General features: G+C 40.2%; 1 protein-coding gene across 1 annotated transcript in view; it reads right to left on the reverse strand.

Moving 5' to 3' along the window:
* Nucleotides 1-18597, reverse strand: part of ARHGAP6 (Rho GTPase activating protein 6) — a gene marked incomplete at both ends in the record, with an annotated part of 483993 nt that overhangs the window by 324819 nt on the left and 140577 nt on the right. The gene's annotated exons all lie outside the window — the stretch shown is intronic.

The following is an 18597-nucleotide window of genomic DNA, read 5'->3' on the forward strand; positions in this document are numbered from 1 at the left end:
AGGAAGAGGCAGAGGGATTCTCCTCTAGAGCCTTCAGTGGGAATGTGGCTCTGCTGACACTGTGATTTTGGTCTTCTACCTCCAAAACTGAAAAGAAGGAATGTCTGTTGTTTTAAACCACCCTGGTTGGGGTCATTTGTTTTGGCAGCCCTAGGAAACAAATACAACACTCCAAATGCTCATTTGGACGATTTGGGCTAAAAGGTACCTTTTATCTACATGTGAATTTTCTGCTGAAAAGCTGTAACACAGAGTATTTGAAAGATGATCAATATGATGGAGAATTCCAGCATCTGACCTGAGTTCGGTTGGTATTTTGCACACGTGACCTGATTAAACTGCCTTCATGATACTCCCTTTAGCTGTACAACTGCTCCACTAGACCACAGGCTCCGGGCGTCCAGGGCTCTCCTGCTGGGTTCTTTGTACAATGAGGTTCAACGCATACCCTCAAGGCCCTGAAACTGCAGCAGTGTGGGTGAAGGTGCCTCAGTAAAGGCTGACCAAGACTTTGCACATTCTGATTACTCTTTCCACAAGCCATTAAGCTTGATATAGGCCCGCATGACTCCAAAATGACCTAAAATTGTCAGCCTCGCACCACAGTCGAGTCAGCCTTGGCAAAATGCCAAGGAGTACGCCCTGGTTGCATCCCCAAGTCCATCTACAGCCTTGCCTATCGGTGCGCCTTTGGATCCGCATACCTCCTTCCCTAGATCAGGTAAGTGTGTCTTATTTACATCTACTTCCATTTCCATCCAAAGGGAATTTAAATGGAGATATAAATCTCCCCAAATTATAAATGACCCGAGGCGTTGTAGCTCCAATGACAGAATACTAGGCAGTAAGAGAAATGTTTTGGATGGTAGCACTTCTCTGTCGTGCTTTCAATTCATAGGCAGGGGACTAGCTGCCCCTTTTCTTAGTCATACAGAAGGATAAAGACATGAAAATCAAAGGAACAAATTAAAAGTGTAAAAGCAGCAAACAGATGGCAATTGAAAACATTTTATAGCATGATACAAAAGTTCTCATTGTAACACATTCACTCCCAGTTACCATTTACCTCAAGGCTTCTCCTGCCCTCACACTCTCTGTTCTTCTAGAGTCAAAATTTTAAATACATACAATTTTTCTGGAATACATCTGCAATGTAAGAACTTTAGAAACACAAGTAAGCACAAAATCCTGGGGTTAAGAATGTAGGCATTTATGTGTGTGCACACAGATGAAAAGGTAATCAGCCTATAAGCTCAGTTTTATAATTCGTCTTTCATTCAAAAATGTATACGAACGTCATCCATGGCACTGAATACAGCACCATCTTCAATGGTTAAACAGTGTTCCATAATAGTGGTATATGATAATTTAAACAAATCACTATTATAGACTGTTTCCATTCTCCCTTGGCCCTTATTTTTTTAAAAAAATAGGCTGCGATAACACAAGCTTGAAGCTAAATTTTGGCACACATCTAGGATTATTTCCACAGAATAAATTTCTGCATCTGAAACTGAAGTCTCAGGAATTAGCATTTTTAAGACTTTTGATTCCTACTGCAGAACTGCCCCCCTTCACACACCGAAAGACTGCATGCATTTCCAACTCCAGCAGCATAACTGAGTGCTTCTTTCCCTACCCAATCACCAACATTATGCGTTATACATTTTTTATCTTTTTCAAATTTACCCACTGAAAAATGGTGACGAGTCATTTGAATGTTACATAAATTAAAAATGCATATATATAGCTTTTTCAAAATAAAGAATCATAGATCTAATTGTAAAAGGCAAAACTTAAAAGCTTCTAGAAGAATAGAAGCTTCTAGAATATCTTTCTGACTTTGGAATAGGCAAACAATTCCTAGGACAGAAAATCTGATAAATTTGACCTCATCAAATTAAAAAAAAAAAAAAACTTTTGCTCATGAATAGACACCATTGCTGAAGTGAAAAGGACACATCACAGACTAGGAAAAACGTTTAGAAAACATATATCTAACAAAAGACTTGTATTCAGATATATTTTTTAAAAGCTCCTGCAAGTAAATAATGAAAAGAAACAATCCAATAATGAGTGTAAAAAATATATAAACAGGAAACTCTCAAAATAAAATACTCAAAAAAAATAAATAAAATAAAATAAAATACTCAAATGGTCAATAAATATATGAAAAGGCATTAAACAAGGAAATTAATAGTAAAACCATAGTGAGATTCAAGAGGTCATAGACAGTGCTACAAGACAAGCAAAAGAAACATACTGGAAACAAAGAAGAAAGACTAAGTTTATTCCCAGAAAACATAATCATGTATTAACTACATAGGAAGAAAATCTAGAAATCTACCCCAAAAAGCTACTAGAACTATAAGTGGATTTAGCAAAATCTCAGGATGCAAGGTCAATATACAAAAACAGCTGTATTTCTATTTGCTGAAGGAAGAATTGGAAAATGAAATTAGGAAAACAATATCACTTAGAATTGAATCAAAATTTTATCCAAAATGCACAAAGCACTCAGGGATAAATGCAACAAAATATATGCACAACCTAAAAACTCAACATTTAAAAATATTGCTGAGAAAAGAAATAAGGCATAAATAAATTATTTAGTTCAATGCAATCCCAATCAAAATTCTAGCATCAGTTCTTGCAGAAACTGACAAACTTACTATAAAGTTTTATAGAAATGCAAAGAGCCAAGATTAACTAGTACATTTGAACAGAACAAAGTTAGAGGGCTTATATTACCTGATTTAAAGATTTACTATAAAGCTACAGTAATCAAGATAGGGTGATGCTGTATAAAGAAAGATATACAGAAAAAAAGATCAGAATAGATAACCCTCAAACACACATAATGCAGTCAAGCGATTTTCAACAAACTGTCAAAAAGTAATTCAATGGTCAAGAATAGAATTTCAATAGATGATGCTGGAAAAATGTTTTTTAAAAATGAAACTGGGGCTTCTCCGGTGGCACAGTGCTTGAGAATCTGCCTGCCGATGCAGGGGACACGGGTTCGAGCCCTGGTCTGGGAAGATCCCACATGCTGCGGAGCAACTGGGCCCGTGAGCCACAACTACTGAGCCTGCGCCGTCTGGAGCTTGTGCTCCGCAACAAGAGAGGCCGCGACAGTGAGAGGCCCGCGCACCGCGATGAAGAGTGGCCCCCGCTCGCCGCAACTAGAGAAAGCCCTCGCATAGAGATGAAGACCCAACACAGCCAAAAATAAAATAAATAAAATTTAAAAACATTTAAAAAAAAATGAAACTGGCCCACTTCATGCTATATATCTATATATCTATACATATATACATATATATACACACATATATACATATATATATACATATATATGTATAGATATATAGAATACAGACCTAAATGTAAATGTTAAAACTATAAAACATTTTAAAGAAAATACAGAAGGAAATCTGCAATCTTGTGGTAGGCAAATTTCTTAGGATACAAAAAGCAACGAGCATAGATGAAAATATTAAAAATTGGATTCCATCAAAATTAAATACCCCTGCTCCTTGAAAGATATTATCAAGAAATAAAAAGGCAAGATACAGACTAGGAGAAAATATCCACAATACTTATATCTGACAAACAACTTGCTCCCAGAATATACAAAGAGTTCTTACAACTTAAAAATAAGATGACAAACTATCCAATTTTTAAAAATTGGCAAAAACTTTACTAAAGAAGATATATGAATGACTGATAAGCACATGATAAGATATTTATCTTCATGAGTCATCAGGGAAATGCAAATTAAACCACAATGAGGGTATCACTATAAGCCTACTAGAATCGAAACATATTGTATGATTACAGCATTGAACAACAAATGTTGGCAAGAATGCAGTACAGCTGGAACTCTCATACCTTGCTGATGGGAGTGTAAAATGTGACAGCCCTTTAGAGAACTGTATGGTAACTTCTTACAAAATTAAACATACACTAACCATATGACATGGTCATTTTACTTCTTGATATTTACTTAAGAGAAATGAAAACAGGTGTCCCCCCACCCCAAAATTATACACAGTGTTTAAAGTAGCTATATTCATAATTGCCAAAAACTGGAAACAACTCAAATGTTCATCAACAGATGCATAGGTATAACATATTATGATACGTTCATATAATGGAATATAACTCAATAATAAAAAGAAATTACCGATATACACAAGAATATGCATGAATCTCAAAGACATGCTGAGCAAAAGAAGCTAGGTTAAAAAGTGCACATACCATATGATTCAATTGTAAGAAATTCTAGAACAAGCAAAATTAATCTATAAGGTCAGAAAGTAGATCAGTGATTGCCTGGTATGAGGGGGGAAGGCACTGACTGGGAAGGGCCATGAAGGGACTATATGGTGATGGAAATATTTGATATCTTGACTGGTGGGGTAGTTACATGGAGATATATATATCATTAAAGTTGATTTAAAAAAAACATAATGAGAGACAATTACATACTCCTCAGTATGACTAAAATTACAAAGACTGACAAGATCAAGTGTTGACAAGGATATGAAGCAATTGGAACTCTTGTACCTTGCTGGAAAACTTTTTTGGCAGTTGAAGTTAAATAAACAGCTTTTCTATGAGCTAGCAATACTACTCTTAGCTTTATACCCAAGAGAAATTATTACATATGTCCATAAAAAGATATGTACAAGAATGTGTGTAACAGCCTTATTCGCAACAGCCAAACACTGGAAACTACCCAAATATCCATTGACAGGAGAAGAGATAAACAAATCATTGTATGCTCATACAATGGGAAACTACTCAGCAATAAAGGAACAAACTAACGATGCCCACAACAACATGGACAAACTCAAAAAACACGTGTTAAATGAAAGACACGTAAGAGTACATACAAAAAACAAAGAGTATATACGGTATGATTTCATTTACATACGTTGCAAAAACAGGCAACGCTAATCTATTTGGATATAAATCAGAATGGTGATTGCCTCTGGGCAGGGGAACTAACCGGAAGAGAACAGAAGGAAACGTTCTGGGGTGATGGAGATGTTTTATATTTCAATCTGGGCAATGGGTGTGTACATTTCTCAGAATTCATCAAGCTGTATACTCGAACATGGGTGTATTTTACTGCTATAAATTATACCTTGTCAAAGTATAAAAAAACCAAAAATAAAATCCAAAGCTAGGAAGATTTGGGGGGTGGAGAATTCTTCAGAACTTCTGTTCACTTGTAGGTATTTTCTCATTTTCTTAGAGATTCCAAAGATGCTACTTATCAAGAATATCCTTCACAAACAACAACTTCCTCTTACGGCAAAGTGACACACAGCTCTAGTCCTCTGAGGTCCCAAAGAAACAAAAACAGAAGCCTGTTGAGATGTGGAAGCCCCAAATCTTTGAACTCACAAAAGAAGGAATTCTAAGTTGGGAACCCAAACATTTTCTGTTTCCTAGAAAAACCCTCACGCATGCAAAAGCTTCAAGCAAGCAGGCAACAAGGCTACTGAAACAACGATCTGGTCGTCACGATACCTTAAAAGGCTTCCAGAATCAACTTCAGTGCCCACTGTAAACAAATGCAGCTTTCTCCCAGAGTTACTCATAACAACCCGCGCACTCTGCGGTCACAGTTAATCTGACTCGCAGGGCCCTGAGCTTGAGGGCCATGTGTGTCGGAAGATTCCTCATATGCCTTTGGACAGGCAGAGCTTGTGCGTGACTGGACAATCGGCAAAGGCCTTCCGAAACAAGGGCAACATCACAGTTCAGCTCCTTGCACCACAGCTCCAAAGATTCAGCCAAAGAGATTTAGTACTGGAGACACCTCGTTGCACACTCATTTCAGACGGTAGCAGCCCTCAGATCAACAGGTCATGCTGTAAGTTCAGTTGCTCAGGAAGCATCTGAAGATGTGTAATTCTGATTATAGGATGGTACCATATGACAGATGTAATCTACAAATTCTCAAACTTAGAAGAACTCTATTCAGGGCCAGCTTCATGGGAGTAAAACCTGTACACAGGGCTCCACGCTCAGAAGGGCTCTGAACATGAGTGAATGCTCAGCTGTTGCCATCTTGAGATTCTAATAATTTTTTCAAAAGCAGCCTCGCATTTTTATTTTGTACTTGGCCCGCTGCAATTTAACTCCAAAATGGATCACAGACCTAAATGTAAGAGCTACAACTAGAATTCTTAGAAGAAAACAAAGGAGTAAATTTTCACAACCTTGGGTTAGGCAAAGCCTTCTTAGATATGACACCAGAAGCACAAGGAGCAAAAGAAAAAATAGACAAAATGAACTTCAACACAATTTAAAACTCTTGTTCTCAAAAGACATCAAGAAAATGAAAAGATAACCCAAAGAATGGGATAAAAGTATTTGTACATCATATATCTGATAAAGAATTTGTGTCCAAAATACAAAGAATTCTTGCAGTGCTATAATAAAAAGACAAATAACCCAATGTCAAAATGTGGAAAGGACATAATAGACATTTGTCTAAAGAAGATATACAAATGGTCAATAGCATATGTAAAGATTCTCAGTATCATTAGCCATCAGGTAAACACAAATCAAAACCACAATGAGCTACCACATCACCCCTACTAGGAGTGCTGTAATCAAAAAGACAGGTAATAACAAGTGTTGGCAAGAAGGTAGGCAAATTGGAACCCTCATACACTGCTAGTGGGAATGTAAAATGCTGCAGTCACTTTAGAAAATGGTTTGGTAGTTCCTCAAAATGTTAAACATAGAGTTATCATATGATTCAACAATATCACTCCTAGGTATCTATCCAAGAGAAGTGAAAACATATATGCACACAAAAACTTGTACCTGAATGTCCACAGCAGCATTATTCATAATAGCTGAAAAGCGAAAACACAAATGTCCACCAACTGATAAATGGATAAGTAAATTGTGGTATACATAACAGAATATTATTTGGCAATACAAAGAATAAAGTACTGATGCATGGTACTACGTGGATGAACCTTGAAAACGTTATGCTAAATGAAAGAATCCAAAACCAAAAAAATCATGCACTGTATGATTCCACTGATACAAAATGTCCAGAATAAACAAGTCCACAGAGACAGAAGTAGATTAGTAGTTGGCCAGGACTAGAGGTAGAGGTGGCGGAAATGGGGAGCGACAGCTAATGGGTACGGGGTTTCTTTTGGTGTGATAAAAATGTTCTAATGATTGTGGTAAAGGCTGCATAATTCTGTGAATATACTGAAAATACTTAACTGTACACTTTAAATCGGTGAATTTTACGCTGTGTGAATTAAGCCGCAATAGAGCTGTTTTTTTTTAAGTAATGTTTAAGTAGTCATTAAAGTTTTAGCACATTAGCTGCTTTTTTTCCCTCCAGTCTTTTTTAGTTGAATGAACCAGGATACCCAGCAAGAACACAGCAATGCGTACGCTCTAAGCCCAGCCCAAACTCCCCTGGGCCACTAAAGGAACAGACATGAGTTACGGGATTCCCGTGGCGCTGTCTCCTGCATCTCTGCCCTCAGCTGTAGTTCCCTGAGCCACCAAAGCTCACCACTGTCCTTCCTAACACAGGGTTAGCAGGTCTAGGGAGAGGACGAGCAAAAATTTTTTTTATTTTTTGATTTGCTTTATTCAAACAACTCAAAATTCAGCTGCTTCTTTAGGCCATGATAGTATTAACAAGCAAAATCTTTTAGAAAAATCATCCGAAGTATGTGCAACATATCAGAGGTTAATTCCATCTGGTCTTTAAAAATACAAACTACGAGGATGGGCTCCAGAGGGTTAGTATTTACAGAGGATTTTTTCCTCTATTATTTTTGTGAGTGTACGAACTGGAGGCTTTCAGAAGAGGGGCTAGTGTGAAATGCTAGAGAATTCCTTCCCCAGGATCCTCCGTGACTGCATTACTCAATTATTCCATTCCCATGAGCTTCTCTTAGGGACAGTAGTTATTTTCTTCTCACACACATGCACATCCACACACAAGTGCATCATCAGGCCTTAAAAACCCAAGACCATTATGATGAGTTGCAGGAAGGTCACAAAAGCTGAGGAAGGAAAGGACAGGAGACTGTGGGAAGTAGCAGCAATGATTAAAGTGCTGTGATGGAAACAGTCTAAGTGGCGAGGTTGCAGTGAGTAGAATAGAAACTAATTAGGCAGCAGAGCCGGGATCCCATGGTGAAAGGATAAGCCGAAGTCAGTGACGGCGGGCATTTTCGTGGTGGGGGTCCCTGCAGAAAGAATGTATCCAAGTACAATTGTCAGATAAAATACAAGACACCTAGTTAAATTTGTATTTCAGGTAAAGAACACATACTTTTATAGTATAAGTATATCCCCAGTATTGCACAGGATAGATTTATACCAAAAACTTATTTGTTGTTTTCTGAAATTCAAATGTGTTTGCTAAATCTGGCAATTCTAATTGCAAGGGAGGAAAGCCTCAGCTCAGGCAATGCCTGGTAAGTGTGAGCGGGGAGAGGAGATTCTGAATACAGCCACAGCACTCTTCCCTTAGCACAGGACAGATGAGACACAAATACCAAGTTAACTCACTAAACAATAAAGATAAAAGAGTTGTGGCACTGGGACTTCCCTGGTAGCACAGTGGTTAAGAATCTGCCTGCCAATGCAGGGGACACGGGTTCAAGCCTTGGTCCAGGAAGATCCCATGTGCCACGGAGCAACTAAGCCCGTGAGCCACAACTACTGAGCCCGTGAGCCACAACTATTGAAGCCCACGCGCCTAGAGCCTGTGCTCTGCAACAAGAGAAGCCACCGCGATGAGAAGCCCGCGCACTGCAACGAAGAGTAGCCCCCGCTCGCCACAACCAGAGAAAGCCCGCGTGCAACAACGAAGACCCAACGCAGCCAAAAAATAAATTAATAAATAAATTTATTTTTAAAAAAAGAAAGAAAGTTTGAGTTGTGGCACTAAATCTGACAAATTCACACGAAGTTCGTAAAGTTCCACCTCTTGGAGGACATTCTCCCCAGGATAACAGGTGAAAACCTGGAAGCCAGAGTTCCAGGAGGCCAGTGTTTTAAGCCAGTAGTTCTCAACTGAGGGCAATTTTGACAAGGTCTGGGGGACATCTGTCACACGACGGGGGGAGGGGTGATGGTAGAGGCCAGCAATGCTGCTAAAATGTCTAGAGTTCACAGGACAGGCCCCTGCAATTACGTATGATCCAGCCCCAAATATCAATAGTTCTTGGGGTTGAGAAACCCTACTCTTAACTAAAGAGAGTCAGAAGAACCTAAATCAGGAAGAGAGGAGCCGCAGTAGAAGGCATCACTGACAGCTCAGGTACCCGCAGCAGCGGGGTTGAAAGATGAGACTCGGGCTGACCCCACAGTACCTGCAGAGCCAACATCTCTGTTCACACGTAAGACCCCTGGAGGTGCCTAATGAGTTGGGGGAATGTGCAGAGAGCTGACGGGGGGGGGGGGGTCCTGAGATGCGGACCTCTCAGCACTTGTCTTTCTGTGATGCCCAGATTGCTCTAGTTCACTTGGCAACAACCGAGCAATGCCCACCCACTATCTGGCCCTGGGGTGCAGACTCGATGCAGGTCTGGACTCTCATGGACCCTGTGGCAGATGCCCTCAGGGCTCTGCTCACACCCCCTCCAACTTCTTCCCCAGTCTGGTGCTGTGTGGCTCTGGAATGTTGTTATTCCAAACAGCCAGTCTCTGTCTCCTAGTTGGAGGACCACACTCGAGTTTCCGCAGCCCTCTTTGTCTGCACACGTGGAGAGCACAAAGCGCCCGGAAATTATATTCCCTCCCCACAGGGTTGGGGGCACAACCCTGAGGGGACAGCAGTGCTGAGTGGGATCTGCACTGTTCGCAGTGCTCCTCTGTGGGGTTGAGCTAAAGATACTCTCCGGAGGGGACTTTACGGAAACTTGAACCCTCGTGGAGACTCCTTCCATTCTTTATCCCACTTCCCTTACTGTTCTTTCCTGAGAGTATTTCCTGATCAATCCCTTTCACATTAATCCTAGTTTCAGGGTCCACACGTGGGGAACACAACCAAAGGCAGAACTCATTCACTGTCCTCAACAGATCTGAGGGATGGACATGAGAACAAAACAGGCTGTGGCTGACACTGGCCATCACCTTCCCAACAACCATTTGCACACACTCCCTCCTGCCCTGCCCAGAGAACCTGCAATGTGTTCAGGCCGAAGGCCCAAAACCATTGATATCAGGGAAAACTGTCCCTTCCCTTAGCCTCAGAGGCCGAGTCACGACTGCTCCAAGCTACTCATGGTAACCCCATCATTCCATGCCACTGGCTGGTCTCAGATGGACATGTGACCCACTTTTGGCCAATGAGATATAAAGAGAAGTCTCTAGACATTTTAGAGAGTAGAGATCTACTCCCCAAAATAAGAGTGTTGTAGAAAGAAGGACCTCTTTACTATGCACAATACACTGCCCAGCTCCTGATTTAACTAGGTTACCAAATCAACCCAAGAGCACCCTACCTTCAGACTTCTAGATCTGTGAAATGATCAAATAGCTTCTGTTTGCTTAAACCACTGCTGATTGCTTGCCAGGGACAGTCTTCCCATGAAATTGGTCAAGAAACTGGATGCCATAATACAGAGGGTTCCACTTTCTTTGGGGCCATGAGCCGTAAGGATGGATGTTTCTGTTGGCCAGTGATCATCTTCCATGATTACAGGGAGAAAGACGTCTGTAGTAGGAGAACACAAACCCTCAGGGAAGGAAAAAGAACTGAGACACTGCACCTACAATAAAGTTAAATCTTATAGTGACACCGGCTCCAACTCCCTTATCTGTAAACTGGGAAAAATAATCTCTACAATGCAGAACTGCTATGAGAATAATTTGAACTAATAATTATTAAATGCCTGGTTCCACTTCCCTTAAATTTAAAAACCTTGGAAAATGAGGTATTCCAGCCTTATCTGCAGAGAAGCTTAATGCTGTTATCTGATAGTGTTTGAGACGCATCCTAGAAGTCGGGTGGGCCTGGGCTTGAAAACTGGCTTCCCTTGAAAAAGACTTTGGCACCTGATCCAACTCTGCCTTGGTTTGTGCAGCAGCTGTGCTCAGAGATGACAAAAGTGGGGGTGGGGTAAGGAGGGAGGGAAAGAGAGAGATGGCGGCAGGGGGAGAAAAGGAGGAAGATGGAAGGAGGCAAGGGAAGGGAAAGGAAAAAGGAAAAACGCCTTATAACACATTGGAATTCCAAAAAGCTTCATGGAGTTTCATTCATCAAGGATCTGTTGAGCCCCATTCCATTAAAAAAAAAAAAAAAAAGGCTAAAATTTTACTGACTGCTTCCTGTCATAGAAACCCTCTTTAGCATTTGATTTTCAACATTACATTTAACATTCAAAAAGAAAAAGCTATTAAATAGGGGCTTCTATTATTCCTATTTTACATCTGAGAAAACAGCAGGTCAGAAAGGTCGTATAAATTGCCCCAAGTCACACAGCTAAGTGGCTCAGGAATTCAGCCCAGGTGTGCCTAAGTCCACAATTCTGCTCTTAGCCATTCTTCTGCTAAAGGCCAGTTACTAAAAATGAAAAGACACATAACACATCACTCAGAGTGTCATGAGCTAGCCAGTGTAATTACCTCAATTCCGTACCCTTGAGACCATTAACATAAATAAAATAAAACAAAATGAAATGCAACATCTCCCCGTCTGGAAGTTCACAGCCCATGGTGGAGACAGAATGTAAATACATAATTTCACTGCATGATAATTGTTCTAAACTCGCTGGAGAGCTGTCGGAAGTTGCAGAGAGAAAATGTTCTTCATTACAGGATGAGTGAGGATTTATCAGGGAAAAGTCTTAGAAGCAAAAGGGGGAGGAAAGAAACAAAGCTTTCAAAGGGCATGCAAGACACAAGGTGTTTTGAGAGAGGAGAGCAGTTGAATGCATTAGAAGTAAAATTGTAGAAAATGCCATTTAACTTCCAAAAATATTCTGAGCCTACATAATGTTAGTCTCCCTTCTCAGTCCTTGAAGCAGTTCTTAGTTAAGATATAGACATTATTTTTAAAGGCCCATCCACCTTTTCTCTCTTCCACACACATAAGTAAAATAAACTTTGAAATTACATGGTATTTTGTAATATTTTAATGCAATCGTTAGGGAATTTGTTATAATGCTAAATGAAAATATACTTTTTAAATTGCAATTCACACACGTTGCTTATTTTCCTTGTGATGACTTGGGATGGGGGTAGTGAGCATAGCTGTTACATCTCCCCAGTTGGCAGGTTCAAGAGGAAGGGATTCTTCCACAAGCATTTACCTAGCTGGTGAAAGGATGAGAATGCGCCTCCTGACCCCCGGGTGCATGTGGATGCCTTACTGCCCCCTCTCTCCAACTCATTATTCATACCATTCACAGAAGTGGTCCTCAATTCTTTCTTTTCATGTGTAGAAGCAGCTTTACTGAGCAGATGTCTTATTTGATAACATTTTGATTCTGAGACAGAAGCAGCAGTTGATTTTGATTGATTTTGATCTCTGTACATCGAAATGGCCATTAGGCATATTATTAAGTCTGCACATGGGATGGAAGCAGGAGAAGCCTGGGAGGCATGAAAAATGAGCCCAACACAAACACACGAGCCACCTCCTAATAAGGAAAAATGATGTTTTAGCTATTCTCTTGCAAGGAAAAAAAGGCTGCGTTGTAGTGACCTGAAAATAAACTTGCCCAAACATCATGCTAGGTCAAGTAGGAAACCCAAAACAATCACTGGGTTACCATGGGTGAATTCTACATCAAAATTCAAATGAGTTCAAGCGATAAAAGAAGAGAAATTTTTAAGGGTGTTAGGATTTATTTTCAAGGGGTGAACAAGCTTAAGTTTCCATGTATTCATTGCTCACTCATTCACTCACTTATTCATTCAAGGTATGTTTGAGTGCCTATTTCAGGGCAGGCACTGTTCTAGGTCTTGGTAACATACCAGTGGATGAAGCAGATTAGAGGGGAAAACAAAGAGAAAGTAAATCAATTATAATTTCACATGATGAGAAGAACATGAAGCGCTTCCTTCCCTCTTTCCTTCCTTTCTTTCTAAATATTCCAATATAAGAGCCATGAGGTGGGCCATGCAGAATAGGTATCTGCACAGGGTAAGGTAGGGATGGTGGCCCAGCAAAGTGTATCAGCCCAAGTAAGCTGAGCAGGGGATTTGCTCAAGGTGGCCTGCTGCCGGAGGTTAGAGCTCAAGTGGCATGAGGAAGGCATCCACACAGGGAGGTAACAGCGCTGGCCTGGTATGGGTTTCTGGAGCCAGAAAGGGATGAATAGGGTGTCCATGTGCCACACGGAAGAAGTGGCAGTGGAAGCAGCTTGCAGTTGGGGTTTTGGAGACTGAGGCAGCAAGAGACAGGCCAGTGTGGGCTGTCAGAGGCCAAGAGAAGTGAGAAAGGCATCCATGTAGAGGTACAGGGGTTGGAGACATAGGTGTGAACTCATGGTTTTCAATATATAAAAATAGACATAGAGGGGACTTCCCTGGTGGCACAGTGGTTAAGAATCTGCCTGCCAATGCAGGGGACACAGGTTCAATCCCTGGTCCGGGAAGATCCCACATGCCGCGGAGCAACTAAGCCCCTGTGCCACAACTACTGAGCCTGTGCTCTAGAGCCGTGAGCCACAACTACTGAGCCCATGTGCCACAACTACTGAGGCCCGCATGCTCTAGAGCCCACGTGCCACAACTACTGAGCCAGCGTGCTGCAACTACTGAAGCCCGTACGCCTAGAGCCCATGCTCCATAACAAGAGAAGCCAACGCAATGAGAAGCCCACGCACCACAGTGGAGAGTAGCCCCCGCTCCCCACAACTAGAGAAAGCCCACGCATAGCAACAAAGACCCAACACAGCCAAAAATAAAAAACTTTTTAATTTAATTAAAAAATATATAGAAATAAATACATATGTAGATATAAGTAGATATATGTATACGTATATGTATATGCATATATTCTCCTAGATCTCTCCACTGAAGAGGTCTATGAATCATGACACTCAATAGCAATGAGTACACTTTGTGTCGAGATCTTGGTCTCTAAGTACCGTTTTATACTAAACAGAACCAGTGGTTGATGCAAGTGTTAGAGCAGGAAAGTACAAGACGATCCTGGAATATCTTGTTAGGTCAGAAAGCAAGGAAACGATAAAAGAATGACGGGGATATAATGGAAAGACAAAGAAAGCACCTTGAAGGGGCTCCCACTTCAGGTTTGTCAGATTCAGCAAATAAAAAATGAGAATGCCCAGTTAAACTTGAATTTCAGATAAACAGTGAATAATAATAAGAAGTATGTCCATACAATATTAAGTAGGTCTATGCAATATTTCAGACATACTGAAAAATTATTCATTGTTTATCTGAAATTCAAACTTAGCTGAGTGTCCTGTATCTTATCTGGCAACTCTGTCCCACTGGTAAATGTGTGACTCTTTGAGCATTAAAGTAACTGAGAGTAATGAATTATAACCCACTGAATAAAACAGGAATCCATCAGTCCATGGTGAGATAAACAAGCAAATAGGAAGAGTGGAAAGCTTTTCCTTATGGTGGAATGCCAAATAATATTTGTAGAAGGAGTGATGGAGACAGAAAGTTATCATGTGGCAATTATCACCGTAATAATTTAGCCAAGAAACATCAATGGATGCTGAAACTAGCAGGTAAAAGTTTGATGAGGCGTGAGATATTTACACCTCCTCAAATGTGATATTTCTGACAAAAACCAATAACCTGAACCTAATCATGAGGAACCATCAGACAAACACAAATTTAGAGATATTCTACGAAACAACTGGCCTGTACCCTTCAAAAGTATCAAGGTCCTGGAAGTCAGAAAAGACTGAGGAATTGTTCCAGATTTAAAGAGATTAAAAGACATGACAACTAAATCCAACTCATGATCTTGGACTGGATCTTTTTGATACAAGGGAGATTGTTGGGACAGTTGGTAAAATTTGCAGGGGGTAATCCTACCACTTAGAAGTAACTGCTATTAATTTACATGTTGATATTTAGCCTCCTAGCCTTTGTTGTGTATTTACATAATGTTATTGTAAAAATGAAATCATCCTGTGTTTATTGTTTAGTAACAACTTTACCAATAAACATATACAGGCAACATATACAGGCTTGCATTGTTAAATATTCTTCTAAAACACATAGGTAATTTTTTGTTGTTGTTGAAGTATGGTTGATGTATAGTGTTGTGTTCGTTTCGGGTGTGCAGCAAAGTGATTCAGTTATATATACTTTTTCAGATTCTTTTCCATTATAGGTTATTACAAGATATTGAGTATAGTTCCCTGTGCTATACAGTAGGTCCTTGTTTATCTATTTTATATGTAGTAGTGTGTATCTTTTAATCAAGCGCTGTAAAATATTGGACACTGAACGTAAGTGAAAATGCACTAAATTTGAGAAGAGATGAGAACAAAACAATAAATTAATTTTTGTCTTGAAAAATAATTTTTGCATGGGGCCCAGGGAATAAATGGAAGTAACATATCAATGTTAATTTCCTGATTTTGATTATTGTGGTCACTTCTTAGAGGAATTACACACTAAAGTACTAGGAGTGAAAGGGCATCACGTCGGCAACTTACTCTCAAATGGTTTAGGGAAAAGGTTTTTGTACTATACATCATTGCAACCTTTTTTGTATGTTTGTATTTATTTAAAGTAAAATTTTAAAAAATATCACCACCATTAAAAATAACATAAAATGGAGCAAAGCTTTACTTTTTTTAAATAGTAAGGCAGTTTGTCACACAGACCTACCAACAGTGTTTATTTCCTACACCTCCTTTCCAGCTCAGTCTGATGCTCAGCATTTTACCAGATGCAAAGTATATGACACGTTTCTTGTGTGCAATGAGCTTACAATCTACAGAGGATGTAAGGCTTATATAGGGTAAGAGAAAACTATTAAATCTGTACAATTTATGAGAAGTGCTAAATGAATCACCCCTAACACAGGTAAAACTGGGTAAAGTCTCTGAGCTAGTGTTTTCTGTCAGCCTGCCTGGGAAAGATGGGTTTCTATTAAAGAGCATAGGTAAAGAGAGAGAAAAAAGAATTTGAAACCAGATAGGGAAGAGCGTTTGATGCTCAAACAATAGCAAGCCAACAAAGGCTCCAAAGAGGATGAGACTTAACTAGCTTCTGGGTCCCAATTAGGAGATGACTCTGTCAATCCAGGTATATGATAACAAGAGAGTCAACTAGGGTGAGTACTGGCCAAAGTAACGGGTTGGAAAGAATGGGGGCTACTGAAATTTTAAATGACAAAGAAACAAACTTGGTTTTCTTTATTCTAGAGCACAGGTGGGCAAATGTTTTCTCTAAAGAGTCAGATAGCAAATATTTCCAGCTAGTAAATATTTTCAGCTTGGTAGGTCACTCTCTGTAGCAACTACCCAACTCTGCCACTAGTGCACAAGCAACCATAGACAGTACTTAAATAGGCATGACTGTGCTCCAGTAAACCTTTAGGTGTAACAACAGGCATGCGGATCAGATGTGGCCCACAGGTCACAGTTTGCTGACCCCTGGTTGAGAGAAGTCCAGGATAACTTTCTGGTTTTCTCTTTGGGTGACTTGAAGAATGATCACGCCACTGAGATGAGTAGAAAAGTTAGAAGGAGGAGGTATTCAACATAACAGCATCAGTTTGATTTTACCCATGTTGTGTTTGAACACTAAAAGGAGGACTAAATAGAACACTAAAAGGAACACTAAATGGGGTCAAGGGATCAGTGACCTGACCACAGAGAAGAGAAGATTGTGGAGACAGGCAGAGGGATGCATTTTATGGAGGTGTTGGAAATGCAGGGTAAAAGGTAATCAGGAAGCAGGTGAGAACTCAGATACTGTGTGGACCAGACAGGTGGAGATTTGAAACCAGGCACCTGACAGGCATCAGAGGAGCACTGGAGATTAAATGGAAAGAAGGCAGTGAGTTAAACCATAAAAGCAATGTGGCAGACACAGCCTCAGATGACCCCTAATGAGGCACACCCTTGTATAATCCATTCCCCTTGTGTGTGGGCAGAACCTGGGACTTACTTTGAACCAACTGAATATGACAAAGGTGATGGGATGCTACTCCCATGATCATGTTCCACTACATAAAACTCCACCTTAGCAGACTGGAGCAGCAGACTCTCCCTTGCTGGCTTTGAAGAACTAAGCTGCCATGTTAGGAGGCCTGTGAGAGAGTCTGTGAAAGAGCCATGTGGCTACACTCCAGAAGCTGAGCATAGTCCCTTGCCAACCACCAGCAAGAAAACCGGGAACTTGGTCCTACAACCACAAGGATCTAAATTCTGCCTGTGAGTTGGAAGAGGACTCTGAGCCCCAGAAAGAAATGCAGCTCAGAGACACCTTGACTGCAGCCTTGTGAGACCCTGAGCAGAGGACCCAGTTAAGCCATGCCTGGACTTCTGACCCAGGGAGACTGAACTAATAAATGTGTGCTGCTTTGAGCCTCTAAATTTGTGGTAATTTGTTATGCTACAATAGGAAACTAATACAGACGATTTGGAACAAGTTGTCCCAGATGGTGGCAGTGTTTCAGATAGCAATTGATGTCCAGGTCTGCTTCTGTTTGACAGTTTTACGACTATTCATAGCCTTTGGAAGACCCAAACCTAGAAATGCCTATTACAAACTTTTTACCTTTTCTTCTTTCTTTTAAAATGATTGGTAGAGGTGGAACGAAACCATACTAAAATTGTTTTGCTTAAGCATGAATTCGACTTTATTGTCAAAATTCATACATAGAATATCAACATTGAGATCCAATTTTCAAAAAAGAATATTTAACGTTAAAATTGTAATGCCAGAGAAGAACAGTGAAGGGCGAGGATGAAGCAGTCAAGGTCAGAATTGAAATGGGCATTATGTTATTCTCCAGCCATCCTCGCCTCTTCTGAGGTATGTCAACAGTGTAGAAGCAAACCAGCAACAGACATCACAGGAATTCAGACCTGTCTCCAGTTCTTGGAAAACAGAATACAATGTGCTGTGTATCATCTTAATTACCCTTGCTACTTAACAGTGCAATAATAAACAGAACAAACGAACAATTCTTTAATATGTGATTTTGGAGAATTACAAAGCAAACATTCTATATCAGAATGCAAATTTCTATACTAGAAAAGAATGACTGAAGAAAAGAAAACCTAACCAGTCACTCAAAAAGCACTAATATATGTTGGCCAAGTCCTATACGTGCTGAGCATTCAATCAACAGTCCGACTGAAGGGCTCAAAAGAGCCCCTCCATGGGGAAAAAACTGCACACTTGCCTCACAGAGAATCAAAAATACACAATCCGTGCATTCAATTACTATAGTTCTTTAAAAAGAGGCATCTTTATATGTATTAGCATGGACAATGTTCAAGGTATAGTACAGTTCTTACATAATGTGGTCCTACTTATGCTGAGAGAGAGACAGAGAGAAAGAAAGTGCCCAACTACACTTCGATTCCTGGCCCCCTTTGCAGTTAGGTATGGCCACGCAAC

Source organism: Leucopleurus acutus (genome assembly GCF_964270905.1).
Source record: "Leucopleurus acutus genome assembly, chromosome: X".
Classification (NCBI taxonomy): domain Eukaryota; kingdom Metazoa; phylum Chordata; class Mammalia; order Artiodactyla; family Delphinidae; genus Leucopleurus; species Leucopleurus acutus.